This window comes from Neofelis nebulosa, chromosome 11, assembly GCF_028018385.1.
Source record: "Neofelis nebulosa isolate mNeoNeb1 chromosome 11, mNeoNeb1.pri, whole genome shotgun sequence".
NCBI lineage: Eukaryota > Metazoa > Chordata > Mammalia > Carnivora > Felidae > Neofelis > Neofelis nebulosa.
In genome coordinates this window covers 31,323,969-31,338,013 of record NC_080792.1, presented here as the reverse complement: position 1 = coordinate 31,338,013, position 14,045 = coordinate 31,323,969, and the positions used below count along the sequence as shown (strand labels likewise).

At 36.7% G+C, this 14,045-nt stretch overlaps 1 pseudogene; it reads left to right on the top strand.

Annotated features, from left to right (window-relative positions):
• Window positions 1-3,717: 3,717 nt before the first annotated feature.
• LOC131490714 (U6 spliceosomal RNA) lies at window positions 3,718-3,817 on the top strand (annotated as a pseudogene).
• The last annotated feature ends 10,228 nt before the right edge of the window (window positions 3,818-14,045 follow it).

Genomic DNA, 14,045 nt, shown 5'->3' with positions numbered 1-14,045 from the left:
GTATTAAGAGAAGATGAATTTTCTCTGAACTAGAATTGGGTGGCAGAGTAATGCCTACCATGGTGCTCAGGTTACACTTTGGTACGTTTTGTCCTTGAGAATGTGATGTGGGCAATAGGCAGCAGATTTCACTAAATTAATTTTTTAAATTCATTAAAAAATAGATATTTCAAGTCAACAAGAATTTTCAAGCTTTGACTGTGTCTCCTTTGCTATGTCAAACCATGAAGGGATTGAGAAATGTTTATACTCACCTTGAAGAAAAGAGGTACGTGCAAATGCAGCAAAGATAGAGGACACTGTATTTTGGCTTTGTGCGCCAGCCCCCACCCACTTTTTTTTAAACTGTTTATAACATCTGGAAGTGCCCTCCAGAACCAAGCATCTCTATTTCTTGAGCTCTTCCCAAATTTCTGGCAGTTGAGTTATTCACTGCTCTGGCCAGTGCTCCCTCTGGGCAAGGCTCCATGTTCCAGACTTTTCCATTCTTCTCCTAAATCAAAACGTAAGTCTTTTTTCATTCTGATGGGGGCATACCCTTGTGAGTGTGGTTCCAAACCAAATTATACTGAGATGTTTAGGGATCATCTGAATTTTACCCATTCTCTATGGATTTATATTTTAGTAGTAGACTCTTGAGAAACACCCTGGTCTCTCATCATGGAAACTTAAATGCCTGTAGGAGGCCACAAATGGACATATAAAAAGCTATTGACATCCCCTAATATGACATTGTGATGGGCTGTCCAGTTTACATATGCAAAGTCCAACATTGAGAGTGACCTTATAGAGAGCCAAGTATGATCCCAGAAAGTTTGAAGCCTTCTTCCTTCAACAGTTAGATTGCTATGAAACCCATAGAATGGCCAGAGTTATGGTTTGATATGCTCTTCTTCTCTGTGAGATACTACTTCCTTCAACTCCATCTCCAGATACTTCTTCAGAAGATGGCAATTCCTTCTAGGAAGGGACTTCCTGACTGTCCTCATCACGTGCCAAGGTCTTCTTTTTCCTATGTTCCAAACACATTTAGATAAATACTTGTTCACCCATACCTAGCAGAGTTCATAACAGAAATCCTGAAGTCTTGGCTGTAGAATCAGGACACAACTTCAGTGTTATTGTTTACAGGCCCACCCCTTGGTGAGTCTCCAGTGTGTACTGTGCTTATCTCAGAGACCAAGAGTAGCTTCCAGATCCTTCCTGGTGTTTTCTTGCTCTATTTTGTTCTTGGTGCTTTCTATTCAGCACCAGATCTGTGGGACACAGACCTTTCTGTCAGGGTAGCCCCTTTCCATAAGGGGCTCTGAGTCATACAGAACTGAGATCTAATACATTCTACAGGCGCATTTTATGATTGTGGTCAGTAGATTACTTACTTAAAGATTTTCAGCATTGGTTTGTTGTTTATCTTTAAAATGGGACTATAGCATCTTCTTTGTAGGGTTTTGTAAGGACTCAAAGCATTATTTGTGTAAAATACATAGTTTTGTATATATGCTCAAAGCTTAGTAAATGATGGCTCTCCTGGCTTTGATTTTTACCTTGGTGTGATATGTTTGATTATGAAGACATTTGAAGTCAACAAAACATTTAAAAAAAAAACAACCAAAGTTCTTGAGGTTATAATACATTAACAAATTCTAAAACTAGACAAAGCATTTCTTTATTTTTTTTAGTCATTCCTGAGGGACTTAGGATACTTCATATGCTATGACTGAATTTGTAGGTAGTATCCAAAGGGTACCTGTTCTTTAAAAAAATGAATACGTGTTCAATTTTGAGGGGTAAACAATGAACCACATGATCTGAAGTGTTTCCTTCACCAACTGTGAATCAGCTAGAGTCAGGAGTGAGTAAATCATAGTTGAAGAAGAAGGAGTTAATGGCCTCAAAGTTCTGAAATTGATGGAGTTAGTCTTTGGTATCCTGGCCTCTCCTTTCTGCCATGTCTATTGGCCTCATTGTCTCCCCTTTTCCTTCTTAAAAACTCATTAGAAACTGATAATAACCATTATTTAAAGACAATATATGTCACTAGTTTTCTCCCCTTGAGAACATTTGCATTTTCCACTTTATACGTAGGAATAGAAGGAAGATTGGCGCCTGATCAAAGGGGTTTGAGCCTTCTTCATGCAGGGCAAGAAAATGTTTGGAATGAAAGGGAAGAAGCCCTTTCCTAACCCCCTCAAATTAGCCTCAGTAATGGTCAGATTTTGTTTTTCCTTTTTTATAGATGACAATCTATAAAATTTTTGATTTAGAATTTTTGATTGGAATTGCATTGAATATGTAGATAGCTTTGGGTAGTATTGACATTTTAACAATATTTATTCTCCCAATCCATGAGCATGGAATGTTTTTCCATTTCTTTATATCTTCTTCAATTTCCTTCTTATGAAGGAAATTTCTATAGTTTTTTTTATATTTAGAAAACTATATAGAAAACTATAGTTTTCTATAGTTTCTCTCTATAGTTTTCAGCATACAGATCTTTTATGTTTTCACTCTTATGCGGATCCTGAGAAACTTAACAGAAGACCATGGGGGAGGGGAAGGAGAAAAAAAAGTTAGAGAGGGAGGGAGCCAAACCATAAGAGACTCTTAAAAACTGAGAACAAACTGAGGGTTGATGGGGGGTGGGAGGGAGAGGAGGGTGGGTGATGGGTATTGAGGAGGGCACCTGTTGGGATGAACACTGGGTGTTGTATGGAAACCAATTTGACAATAAATTCATATTAAAATGCGAAAATAAAAATAAAACATAAGTAAAATTTTTGAACCTGTACAATTTAAAAGATCAGCAGATTCATATACAAGCATGGATGCTTTAAGAGTTATGCATGCCTTTAAAAAGACTAGGAGAATAAATTCTAGGGCAGGTGGCAAACGTGTAATGTTGCATGCAGCAAGTCAAGCCCTGATGTAGAACTCCTGCGTTACATAGCTCCAATAACTGTGAAGTTAGGATAAAATTGTTAAATATAAAATATGAAAAAATAAGACAACAAATGTAAATGTATTTTAAAAGCACATAACACCTATGGGGCTGAAGCAATGGAGTTCTCATGAATCAGAAACCATTGTGTCTACCAGCAGTGTGAATTTTTGAGAACATCAGGAGCAGTTCTTCTTAGTTACCATTTGAAAGTAAGTGAAAAGACAGTAAGCTTGCATTTTGTTGCAGTAAATACTATTTATTTAGGTAATTTGGGCAGTAAAATTACACAGTCACAATAATTGCTTTAATGACTCACTTGGGGTTTTTTGGCACAAAGAAATTGATTCCAATAAAAGGGAATTTATTAAACAGAACTCAGCATTTTGAGATGAGCCCATTTAGATGAGTTTGTTTACATTTTTTTGGATAAATCACAAAAAGAAAATCATAAGAAATGGTGTTGATGATTGTCAAGGGTAAAATTGGGACTACTGAAAGGATGAACACTGCAGTATGATTAAATTAGATTTTCTTGTTTATTTTGATTCTAAGAGCCTTTTGTTAATTTAAGTTCAATCTTTTGCCTTGATTGGAATTGTGTTTACGTGGATATATCTGGTGAATGTGCTTCTAGATAGGCATGCAGGTCTTTCGAATTTCACCTATATTTGAAAAGTGCAGTACTTTCATTTATGCGTTATTTGCGAGTGTCTGTAGCCATAGGCAAACTTTTTAAAATAATTATCTTATGGAATAGAAATGTAAGAATATAGTTCTTGCTTCAGCAGCACATACACTAAAATTGAAACGATATAGAGATTAACACGGCCCCCACACAAGGATGACATACAAATTCATGAAGCATTCCATATTTAAAATAAAGAAATGTCAGAATATAAATAGTAATATCAAACTTCTAGCTTTTTTTTTCTAGATATTTGGCCATTAGCCCTATATATATTCCATATACCAAAGAGGTGCAAAATTGTGAAAATGTTTTGCATTTAAAACAGCAGGTAAGACTTCTTATAAACTTTGGAGTTTTTAAAGACTCTAGTCTTAAAATACTGATATCTCTGCAAGTAACTGTTTATACAAAGAGAGGGTTAATTTTTCACTTATTCAATATGTATTGAGCAACTCTGAGCCCCAGTCCCTGACCATAAGGAATGTAGGGTTTAAGGAAAATGACAAAAAGACAGTGGTTACAGATGAGATCAGTGTTCTGTGACATTGTAACATGAGTCACATAATCCAGTTATTTTAGGGAGTCAAGAAGGACTTTCAAGAAGCAAAGTTTAAAATGGAAAACAAAGAGGAAGAGGACATGAAGTCATGGTAAGAGCTTTAGGTAAAAGTTAAAGATTGCAAAGGCTCAGAGGCATGACAGAGAATGGTGCCTTCAAGAAAGTGTGTAAAGTTGAAGGGGAAGTGGAAAATTGAGGCTGATGAGGAAAAGGGGTAGGTCATGAGAGGTCTTAATAACTGATCTAATTAGAACTGTATCCTGTGGCAATAGCAATTGCTTGGAAGATAATAAGCAGGGAAATGATATGACCAGGCTGGACCCTTAAAAGATCACTCAAGATGCCATGTGGAGAATGAATTATTGGATCTAGAAGTTGAAATGAAGGATAAAGTGCTTTTTGCGTCTGTGAAATTTGGGAAAGAATATTGGTAACCAGAAATGAGATTGTGTGCTGGTGGTACAAAGAAATACACACATATCAAAGATGCTACATATGGAGGTAGAATCAAAAAGTCTTTGTGAGACATTAGAAGAAGGGAATAAAAAATAAGTAAAAACCAAACTCATGCCCAGGTTTCCTGTTTAAGCAACTGGGTTTATAATGGTAGTGTTCAATGAAATGGGTAGGATTTTAAGAGGAATAGTTTATTAGTCAGGTTAATTCTATTTGTTATAACAATCCGAAAAGTTCAGTGACTAAACACTGAGAGTATTTTGTGTTGCTCATCACACAGCTTAATAATAATAATAATAATAATAAAGACGGTTTCCCTAGTTGCAACTTAAGGATCTGGGTTCCTTCTATCATGTGGTTCTACTGTTTCAGAGTCCTTTGGTTCCATTTGTCCTGGCGGAAGAGAGAAAGAGATTTTATCATTATTTTAAGGCATTGGGTGTTTAAAATAGAATTTATCTTTATACTCACTAATACAGAAGTAGAGTGCTACCATAACAAACACCTGTAGCATGTGGCAAGGAATCAAGGTCACGCAGCAAAGAGAGAGGAACCTGACAGTGGAGATGGAAAAGATGCCTGGCTATGTACTGTAGTGGCAGAAAGAAAAACTCTTTCCTGTAATAACTTGGGGTATGTGTAGACTACTTCCCAAGTGGAACTAGCATTTCTAGGTAGAATTTTTCAGATAAAACTTCAGTTGTGTGTAACTGGTGTTAGTGATTGCCTTGAGTAAGTGGTGCAATGCAAGCAAGACCCCAGGAAACAACAGGCTTCCAAGAAGCTTGGCTAAAGGTAAGGAGCAAGGTGATATTGTCACTAGATGTATGTATGGGGTTAAAGGAGATGTTAAAACATGATAGGATGAGAAGGAATGTATGAATGATCCACAGTGCCTCATTTCCATTGGGGATTATAGGGAATCCTGTCTTACACCATATTTTAGCTCTAAACTTCACTTCTAATCCTAAAAAAAAAATCTGTAACTTATTGTAAACTCCCATGAGGATACATTTTAAACTTCTTCAGTGCTAGGGTTGTATTCTACTTCTGTATGTTCCCCAGGGCTAAAAGCAGATTTGAACACAAGTGAATGCAGTACATATTTTATTGATGTTTAACCACTATAGACATTGAAATTGCTTAATTGGGAAATGAGATTCTGAAGAAAAGACATGGTATTAAATTTCAGAACTAGGAATCTAGGATATAAGTTAGAAAAGAAAACAATTCCTATTTCCCAGAATTCTGATGAACGTTACCAGGGAATTTTTAGAACATTCTAGTACAATTATTTTTAATTTTAGTTTTTGGGCCACTAACAATCTCCTTAGTTATAAATATGTATTGTGCAAATTATAAAGCTGCATAGTTACATTATGTGATAAAATACTTAGATATTTCTATAACTGTATATTAACTTTTTATTAATAATATTTATACTAATATACTACTATGAGCATTTGCATTTATATTATTGTCTGACTTTCACATTAGTTACCTAATCCTGGCACAGCCTAGGAAGATAGGCTAGGAAGATACATTTATTTTTACTTAGTGACAGATCTGGAATTACAATTCAGTTTCTCTGCCTCCCAGTCCAAGGATCTTGGCCTATATAAGCTCAATCAATGCATTTGTGACATTTGTGTCAAAAGTATTTAGTTCATACAGTCTTGCAAATTTTTGTCTGCCTTCCTTTTCCTGGTTTCTTTGAACTGTTTGAAAAGAATAATAATTAATCTCACCTAAATAGATTTAACACATCCATCCAATATTCATTTGGTAGATGGCTATAGATGGTGAGGATTTGAGGGCCACTTCTGCCTGAGAAATCCATTCAAGTAGCCTGAAACTTTTTTCACTCTGCAGGGCTGGTGTGTAAGGTCTTGATCCTGTGTCCCACGTCAGGGTTTTCTGGGAACTGCACTGCAGTGGCTGACTCTTACAAGCACCACTGCTCTTAGCAATACTTTCTGTCACTAGGTGGGACTAGTAGGGTTAGTGTCTTCTCTGTGACCCTGAAATCACTCAATGTTATTTGTTGTATGCAACCGCCTGCATGCAAAGTTGACTGGCCACAGAAGAATGAGTGCTGTAGGTAAAAGTCCTGGATTGGTTATCAGGGAAACAATTCCAAACTACAGCAAATTTTAATTTCCAGAGATTATATCCAGAATTATATTTAGTTACATAAAAAAGTGAATGCTACTAGCCAAAGCTATAATATGGTAACTCTATTATTATTTTAGTTATGGCCAATCTACATTTCAGTCATCTCTTCTGTTGTCATACTGCAGATAATGACCTGTCCTTTTCATGAAGATAGAATAAAATATGCCTTTGGGAACAAAAAGAAAGGAACATGGTCTAATGTGGAATTCAGATGAATGGTACTGGCCTGTTGAGTTTACATCCAGTTCTGTGTTCTAAATGTCATTCTTAGTGGACATATATTTTCAAACATTATTTTTAAATGATGGAAAAAAAGATAATTGTCAGTTGGAGATTTTTCCAAGTTTTTCATACCAGTTTTGAACTAGGTCTTGCACCCAATTTTAAATACTTTGAAGCAGTGCTTATATTGGAGTTAATCTTTCCCCAGAGAATATTAAGACTCCAGGAAAAGAATGCCCCTTACGAATATAGCACATGGTTTCAATTAAAGAGATCTGGACTGAATAGAAGGTGTGCATTTTACAGTCAGATCTACCATCAGATAAGTATGTATTTTCTTGAGACAAATCATTTTAACTTCTCCATGTTCATTTTCTCACCTATAAAATGGGAAAACAATGCCTATACCTTCTGTAGGAATTCTAGGGTGTCATATATACATATTCAATAGAATAAGTATTTGGAAAATACAATCTCATTTAACAAGCCCAAGATTTATGATTATGTCCTAATGCATAATCATAATTCACTAGCCATTGTGGACCTGGGGTACTTCGAAATGTGGTACACTTTTTCTTTTTCTTTTTTTTCTTAGTTTCTATTTTCAAAATTGGCTCACAGCTTGGATATATTTGAGTAAAGCAGCTTTTCCTTATGGCCCCAATCATATGGCTCTTGAGCATATAGGGAAGAGTGTGAAAGAAGAGGGTGGGAAAGCATAACATTAAATATTCAAACTCCCTAGAGTTTTCTTGGCTTGAAGTAAGTTGTCTCTAAAAAGAAAAAAAAGTGGGGGGGGGGGTGTAGTAAAGAAAGGAAAAAGACCTGAGTCTTTTTTTCCCTTGTCTATTAAAATATTTTCTATGGTCAGATTTACCTCCCTCAGTTTCTTTTTTTTCTTTCTTTTTTTTTTTTTTAATTTTCATTAAGTGCTTCTAAGAAATTAGATTAGATTAAACTTTATTAATCTCTCCAGCTCTAATTGAGTTTGTATATATACAATCTCAAGCAGGTATCTGCCTTTAAAGAGAAGAAGGCCTCCCTCCCACCCCCCACCATGCCTTCTTTTATTAAATGCCCTCTTTAAGATTCTGCTTCTCATTTATGTCACCTGTTAATGGGTATGGGCTCACAGAAAGGATTGTTGAAGGGAATGTACCCTGTTTGGGTTTAAGTTGCTCAAGGAAGCAAACCTAGCAAGTAGCATTCGGTTTCTTAGATAATGGTGCCATCTTCCTGGCACTTATAGAGACAATGAAATATTCATGAGTTTCTTAAAGGCTTTTGGAAAGAATGTGTGTTGGAATGGAACATTAATGAGCCAGTCTCTTCTGGTTTCATGCCAGGCAGGGGCTGTTAAATAATTAAGGTGTGACAAGCCAGAGTTTACACAGGAGGAGGTGGAAAGTAGTCCTTCAGCCTTGGAAATGTTCCCCTGCCATATTGAAATGAGGACCCATCTGGTCCAAGTTCTCTTATGTTCCTTGGAGTATTCTCTCTAAAAACATCATGGTACCCAGTGCATTGAAATGTTTTGCTAAAAACCTGCTGAAGGAACATTGAACTACTTCAAACATGTTTGGAAATCATTCAATTAGCCTTTATTGAGTGTGATCAGCACTGAGGCTTTGGGGGAAAAAAAACAGGATAATTGTACCTCAAGTTTCCTACTTTCTAATAACCTCAGACTAATTGGAAAGCTATGGAAAAAACTACTCTGTGATCAGTTGTTGAATTGTGTAGAGCTTTAAATGATAGAAGGAGAGATACATTGAGAACTATTGAGTCAAGAGGTTTTCATGGGTACTGGGTGACTTATCTTGGGACTTGGAGTAGATATTAGACTTGTATGACCAGAGGAGAAAATAAGGTTCATCTTAAGAGGAATAAGAAAATGAACAAAAGTGTAGAGAAAGGAATGCACAACACTTGAAGAAAGTGAAAGTATGCTGTAATGCTATGTCATCAGTAGGCATGTGGAAAATAGCATTCCTATTTCTCACACACAAAAATATATCAATAAAATGAGCCTATGTCCTATTTGGGTGAATGTTGGCTCACCATGGCATCCAGAATCTGTGAAATGTAAGGTGGTCTCCCAGGAGAGACTGATTCAGTCTTCCAGCAAAATAGACAAATGGAACTCTGAGGAGTTTTTATGTGTGCAGATCTTTCAGATCAGATCATGAAAGCAGACATTTTCACAGCTTTACATTAAATATGCAAAATCTCATGGTTCTTTCATAAGAGAAAATATTCATGTTGCTTCCCTTGGTCACCCTTACATTATCCTCAGAGTTGTCATTTTGCAGCTTTCTCTGCAAGGCTGGGCTTCAGAGATATTAAATGGCTGCATTTGGGGCGCCTGGGTGGCTCAGTCGGTTAAGCGTCCGACTTCAGCTCAGGTCATGATCTCACCGTGCGTGAGTTCGAGCCCCGCGTCGGGCTCTGGGCTGATGGCTCAGAGCCTGGAGCCTGCTTCTGATTCTGTGTCTCCCTCTCTCTCTGCCCCTCCCCCGTTCATGCTCTGTCTCTCTCTGTCTCAAAAATAAATAAATGTTAAAAATTAAAAAAAAAATGGATGCATTTGCCTGTTCATTTTTTTGCCTTCACTTAAACAACTAAGCACCCACTCTGCACAGAATACAAGGTTTCAAAAACCCATGTTTATTTCCATCTCTCTGGCTTACAAACTAGTTTAGAGAAATAGGCAAATAAGAAAATTTAATAAAAGTCACTCTTAGTCTTACAAAGAAATCACAGCTAACGTTTTGATTAATGTTTAAAAAAAATTTTCCCTATATAGCATGTGGAGATCATTTATTTATTTATGTGTGTATATCCATACATATATATGTGTTTAGAATAACAGTAATCCTACCAAATCTATAGTTTATATCTTAATTTTTCCTTTGTGTTATGTTAGAAAAGGTTTCCTAAAAAATGTTAAAATAAAGTACCTCATTTCAAGCTATACTTAATCTCCACATAGCATACCATAATTTATTAAAATATTCTTTATTCTTGAGTATTTGCATCTTCATAATATTTCATTATTGCAATTAACACTTTGATAACACCACTTGACATCAATGTATAATTCAACGCTTATTTTCTCAGAGTAAATTCCCAGATGTAAAATATCTGGATCAAAATGTATTAACATTTTTAGTGATTTTGGGTCATATTGCCAAATCTGTCCCCTAAAAATACCAATTTATCATCCATTCAATGGATGAGAAGGCCCATCTATTTCATAAAAGATTCATTGTCAACTTGAATATGATCTTTTAGAGAGATCTTACCAATTTGATAGGTGAAAATAATGGCATTGTTTTTATTGAGTTAGTTATGAAGTTGAACGGTTTTCTTTTCATGGATATTTGTGTAGAGTTTGTATGTGTATGTATGTGAGTTGTTATAACCTTTGCTCACTTTTCTATTTTGTAAGTGGGCTTCTGTAACCATTAACAGCAATTATTATTTTTATGGTCCTCATAAAACTTCTAATAATGTTAAATTTGTTTTGGAAATTAGTGAAGAATTATCTTCAGGACTTCTGTACTCCAAAACCATATATCATAGGAATAAAATTGGAATCTTAAGGCTTTTTAAAAACACATTTTAAAATAGATTCAAGTCACTAGACATGAGTTTTAGAGGCTGATCACTTTCTTCTGAAAACTGATTTGATTTTCAAGTCCCAAATCTGTTTGTTTCTCTTCATCACCTTCTAACACAGAACCTTCCACCTGCTAGGAGCTACTGAAATTCAGACACAAACTTCTGGAAGAAAATGCTTTTTTTGTTTGTTTGTTTGTTTGTTTTATGTTGTTTTTTTTTTGTTGTTGTTTTAGGTGACAGCAGATGATACATTTCATTATATTAGGGAGAAAGAATTATTCTTTAAGTGCATGGAAATATTTACAAACATAATTTTATCTTGGGAGTCTTTAGCTTACTCATTCGTTTTCTTTCCTCCCACAGGCCAGGGGATAAGAGCATCATTGTCCAGAGGTATAATCTCACTCTTAGATTCTTCCTTTTCCCCCATAGTCCTTCATGAAATTAGTTCTTTTCTCTCTCTCTCTCTTTTTACTAATCTTTCAGTTTAACAGTTTTACTTCCATCAGTTTTTCCTATATCATTCACAGCTTAAAAAAAAAAACACTTTTCTCTCTTCAAGCAAGAGAAAGGAGGGTTCTGCCCTTTAAACACCATGCATATTTATGGGGCGCCTGGGTGGCTCAGTCAGTTAAGCGGCCCACTTGGGCTCAGGTCATGGTCTTGTGGTCCGTAAGTTTAAGCCCCATGTCCGGCTCTGTGCTGACAGCTCTGAGCCTGTTTCAGATTCTGTGTCTCTCTCTCTCTGACCCTCCCCCTGTTCATGCTCTGTCTCTCTCTGTCTCAAAAAAATAAATAAAGGTTAAAAAAGAATTTAAAATGCCATGCATATTTTTATTTTAATAACACCTAATTTGTAGAGTTGGGAAATAGGAATCTTATCCTAGAGCGAGCTGAATCATTCATTATAATGCAGCAAAAGTACATATATAAAATAAATAATATATAATATATATAAAAATACATAAAATGTTACATTTAGAATATATTTTATCAATATATTTAATATGTATATTAAGTGTTTTAACATTAAAAGAGCTTATGCTTAGCCTCATGAATACAATCCCCGATGAATACAACCTAATAGCATTGTTGTGATCTAAATATCTCATTATAAGAGTTAAAAATGTTATCAGTTGTCAGTGAAATAAAGTCTCTGGCCCTGGGGAGCAAGACTGGTTGGTATACAAATCTAAGGGGCTCCCTCTGTCTTGGGGTAGCACAAATCAGCCTTGGTTTTGGCCAGTATGGAGGGAGTGATAGTTTGGGAGGTATGAATAGAAAGAGTCCCACACTTATCACCTCTTAAAACTGTCTCCTGTCATCGGGAATGTCAGAGCAAACACACAGATGAAAATGTAATCATATTCATGAGGAAACACTTAAGTACACATGAAAAGAAAAGGCACATGACATCATGACCAATTTGTTCTCGAGGAGAACTCACCTACAGGTGGATTAATGCAGAAATTCACGTAAAGAATGTATTAGTGGGGCGCCTGGGTGGCTCGGTCGGTTAAGCATCTGACTTCAGCTCAGGTCATGATCTCGCGGTCCGTGGGTTCGAGCCCCGCATCGGGCTCTGTGCTGACCGCTCAGAGCCTGGAGCCTGCTTCGGATTCTGTGTCCCCCTCTCTCTCTGCCCCTCCCCTGTTCATGCTCTGTCTCTCTCTGTTTCAAAAATAAATAAATGTTAAAAAAAAATTTAAAAAAAAAAGAATGTATTAGTGATAGTTACTCAAGTAACTCCTTGTAAGTCACTTTTCTCCATAAGACAGGTCCAAGGCCAGAATTCTGTGGGCGGACTTGATTAGTGCCTGCAACTGATGGAAGGCAGTAGGAGAGCTGTCCCTGTGGTTGCTGTCAGTGGCAATCAGCACAGCTTTTGGGTTTCCCTGAGCTTAAAATGAGGCTGCTCTCAGTCCTGAGATTGCTTTTCTCCATCTCCTTGCTACTACTCCATTCTTTGTTGCCCCTTTTTCATTTCTGGCTTTTACCCAAATCCTCATTTCTGTGCTCAGGGTCCCCCTTGCTTGAGTGTATGTGCCCACCTGAATTTTGCTCAGTCTTCTGAACTTGACCAGTGCTCTGCCTATTTCCTATTCCTGGAAATCTGGCTGATCACGTCCAGCCTCACATCTTTTGGCCAAACTTCTCAGCTTTCCCCTTGGAATGTCTCTGGAGTCTGATTATTTCACAACATCTCTACAAACACCACTCTCATCTAAGCCATGGTTGTTGCTCTCCTGGTTTGTTTCAGAATCTCTGAAATGGCCACTGTTTCCTCCCTGCTCTTGTGACAGTCTGAAAGAGCCCTACCTTTGCGACCTCACTGCCTCTCACCTGCATCATTCTGTCCAGTCACAGTGGCCTCCTTAGTATTCCTCAAACTTGCCAACAAACTCCTGTATTTGGGTCTTTGCAGTCTTTGTTTTCTCTGCCTGTAAGGTTTTCCCTATGTTTTCTCTGCTTATAAGGTTTTCCCTAGAAATCCTTCTGACCAGGGGTACCTTCATGGCTCAGACAAACCTCCTGACCATTTTTACATATTCCTTAGACATACTAACAGGGATTCCATCTCTCTCCTTCTTGTATGAAACGATAACCTATCCGTATTCCCCTTCCTTGCTCATCTTTTATCATAATATGTCTTATCTTTGAACACAGCATATTTTGTTGTTTATCTCTTCTTGTAGAATGCAGTCTCCATGAGGGCAAAGACTTTGACCTTTTTAAAATTTGTACTACTTAATCTCCCAGTGCTTAAAAAAGTCCCTAGTGCAAAATGGCCCTGTAAAAACTAAGTGGTGAATGAAGGAAGGTATGAATGAATAAATGAATGTACAGTGTTTATACCCCTGTCTTACTTCATTGTATTGGAAGTAATACCTCAGGCCCCTCAAACATTTAAACATTAGGGAAATTTCTATCTTACTCTCAGTGTAGTTTTCCAGGAAGAAAAATAAATACACGGAACAATTTGCTATGTACAAAGTCACCATACACCTAATAGATAAGAGGAGTATTTCTGGGATGATGTATATATTTATCATACCCCATCTCATCCTGCTTATTGGGCAACTTGGAAAGGATGTTAATGAAGTTAATAGTGAAGGAAATGAGACAATTGGAAACCAAGATCAGTAAAGGATGAAGTTAGTTCCTATCACTGCGGGCACATACTGCACATCCAGCTTGAACTGTCCCAGTTTAAAAGCAAAGAAGGAATATAGATCAGCTCAAGATTTGCAGTGTCTGTGAAGACAAAACAATACCAAGCATGTAATTTGCTAGCATTCTGTACTTGTCCTTATGAAAGCCTTTTACATTGTAAATTCTTGCATTGTTTCCTGTTTTCCTTGACAAGCGGTGTGCTCCAG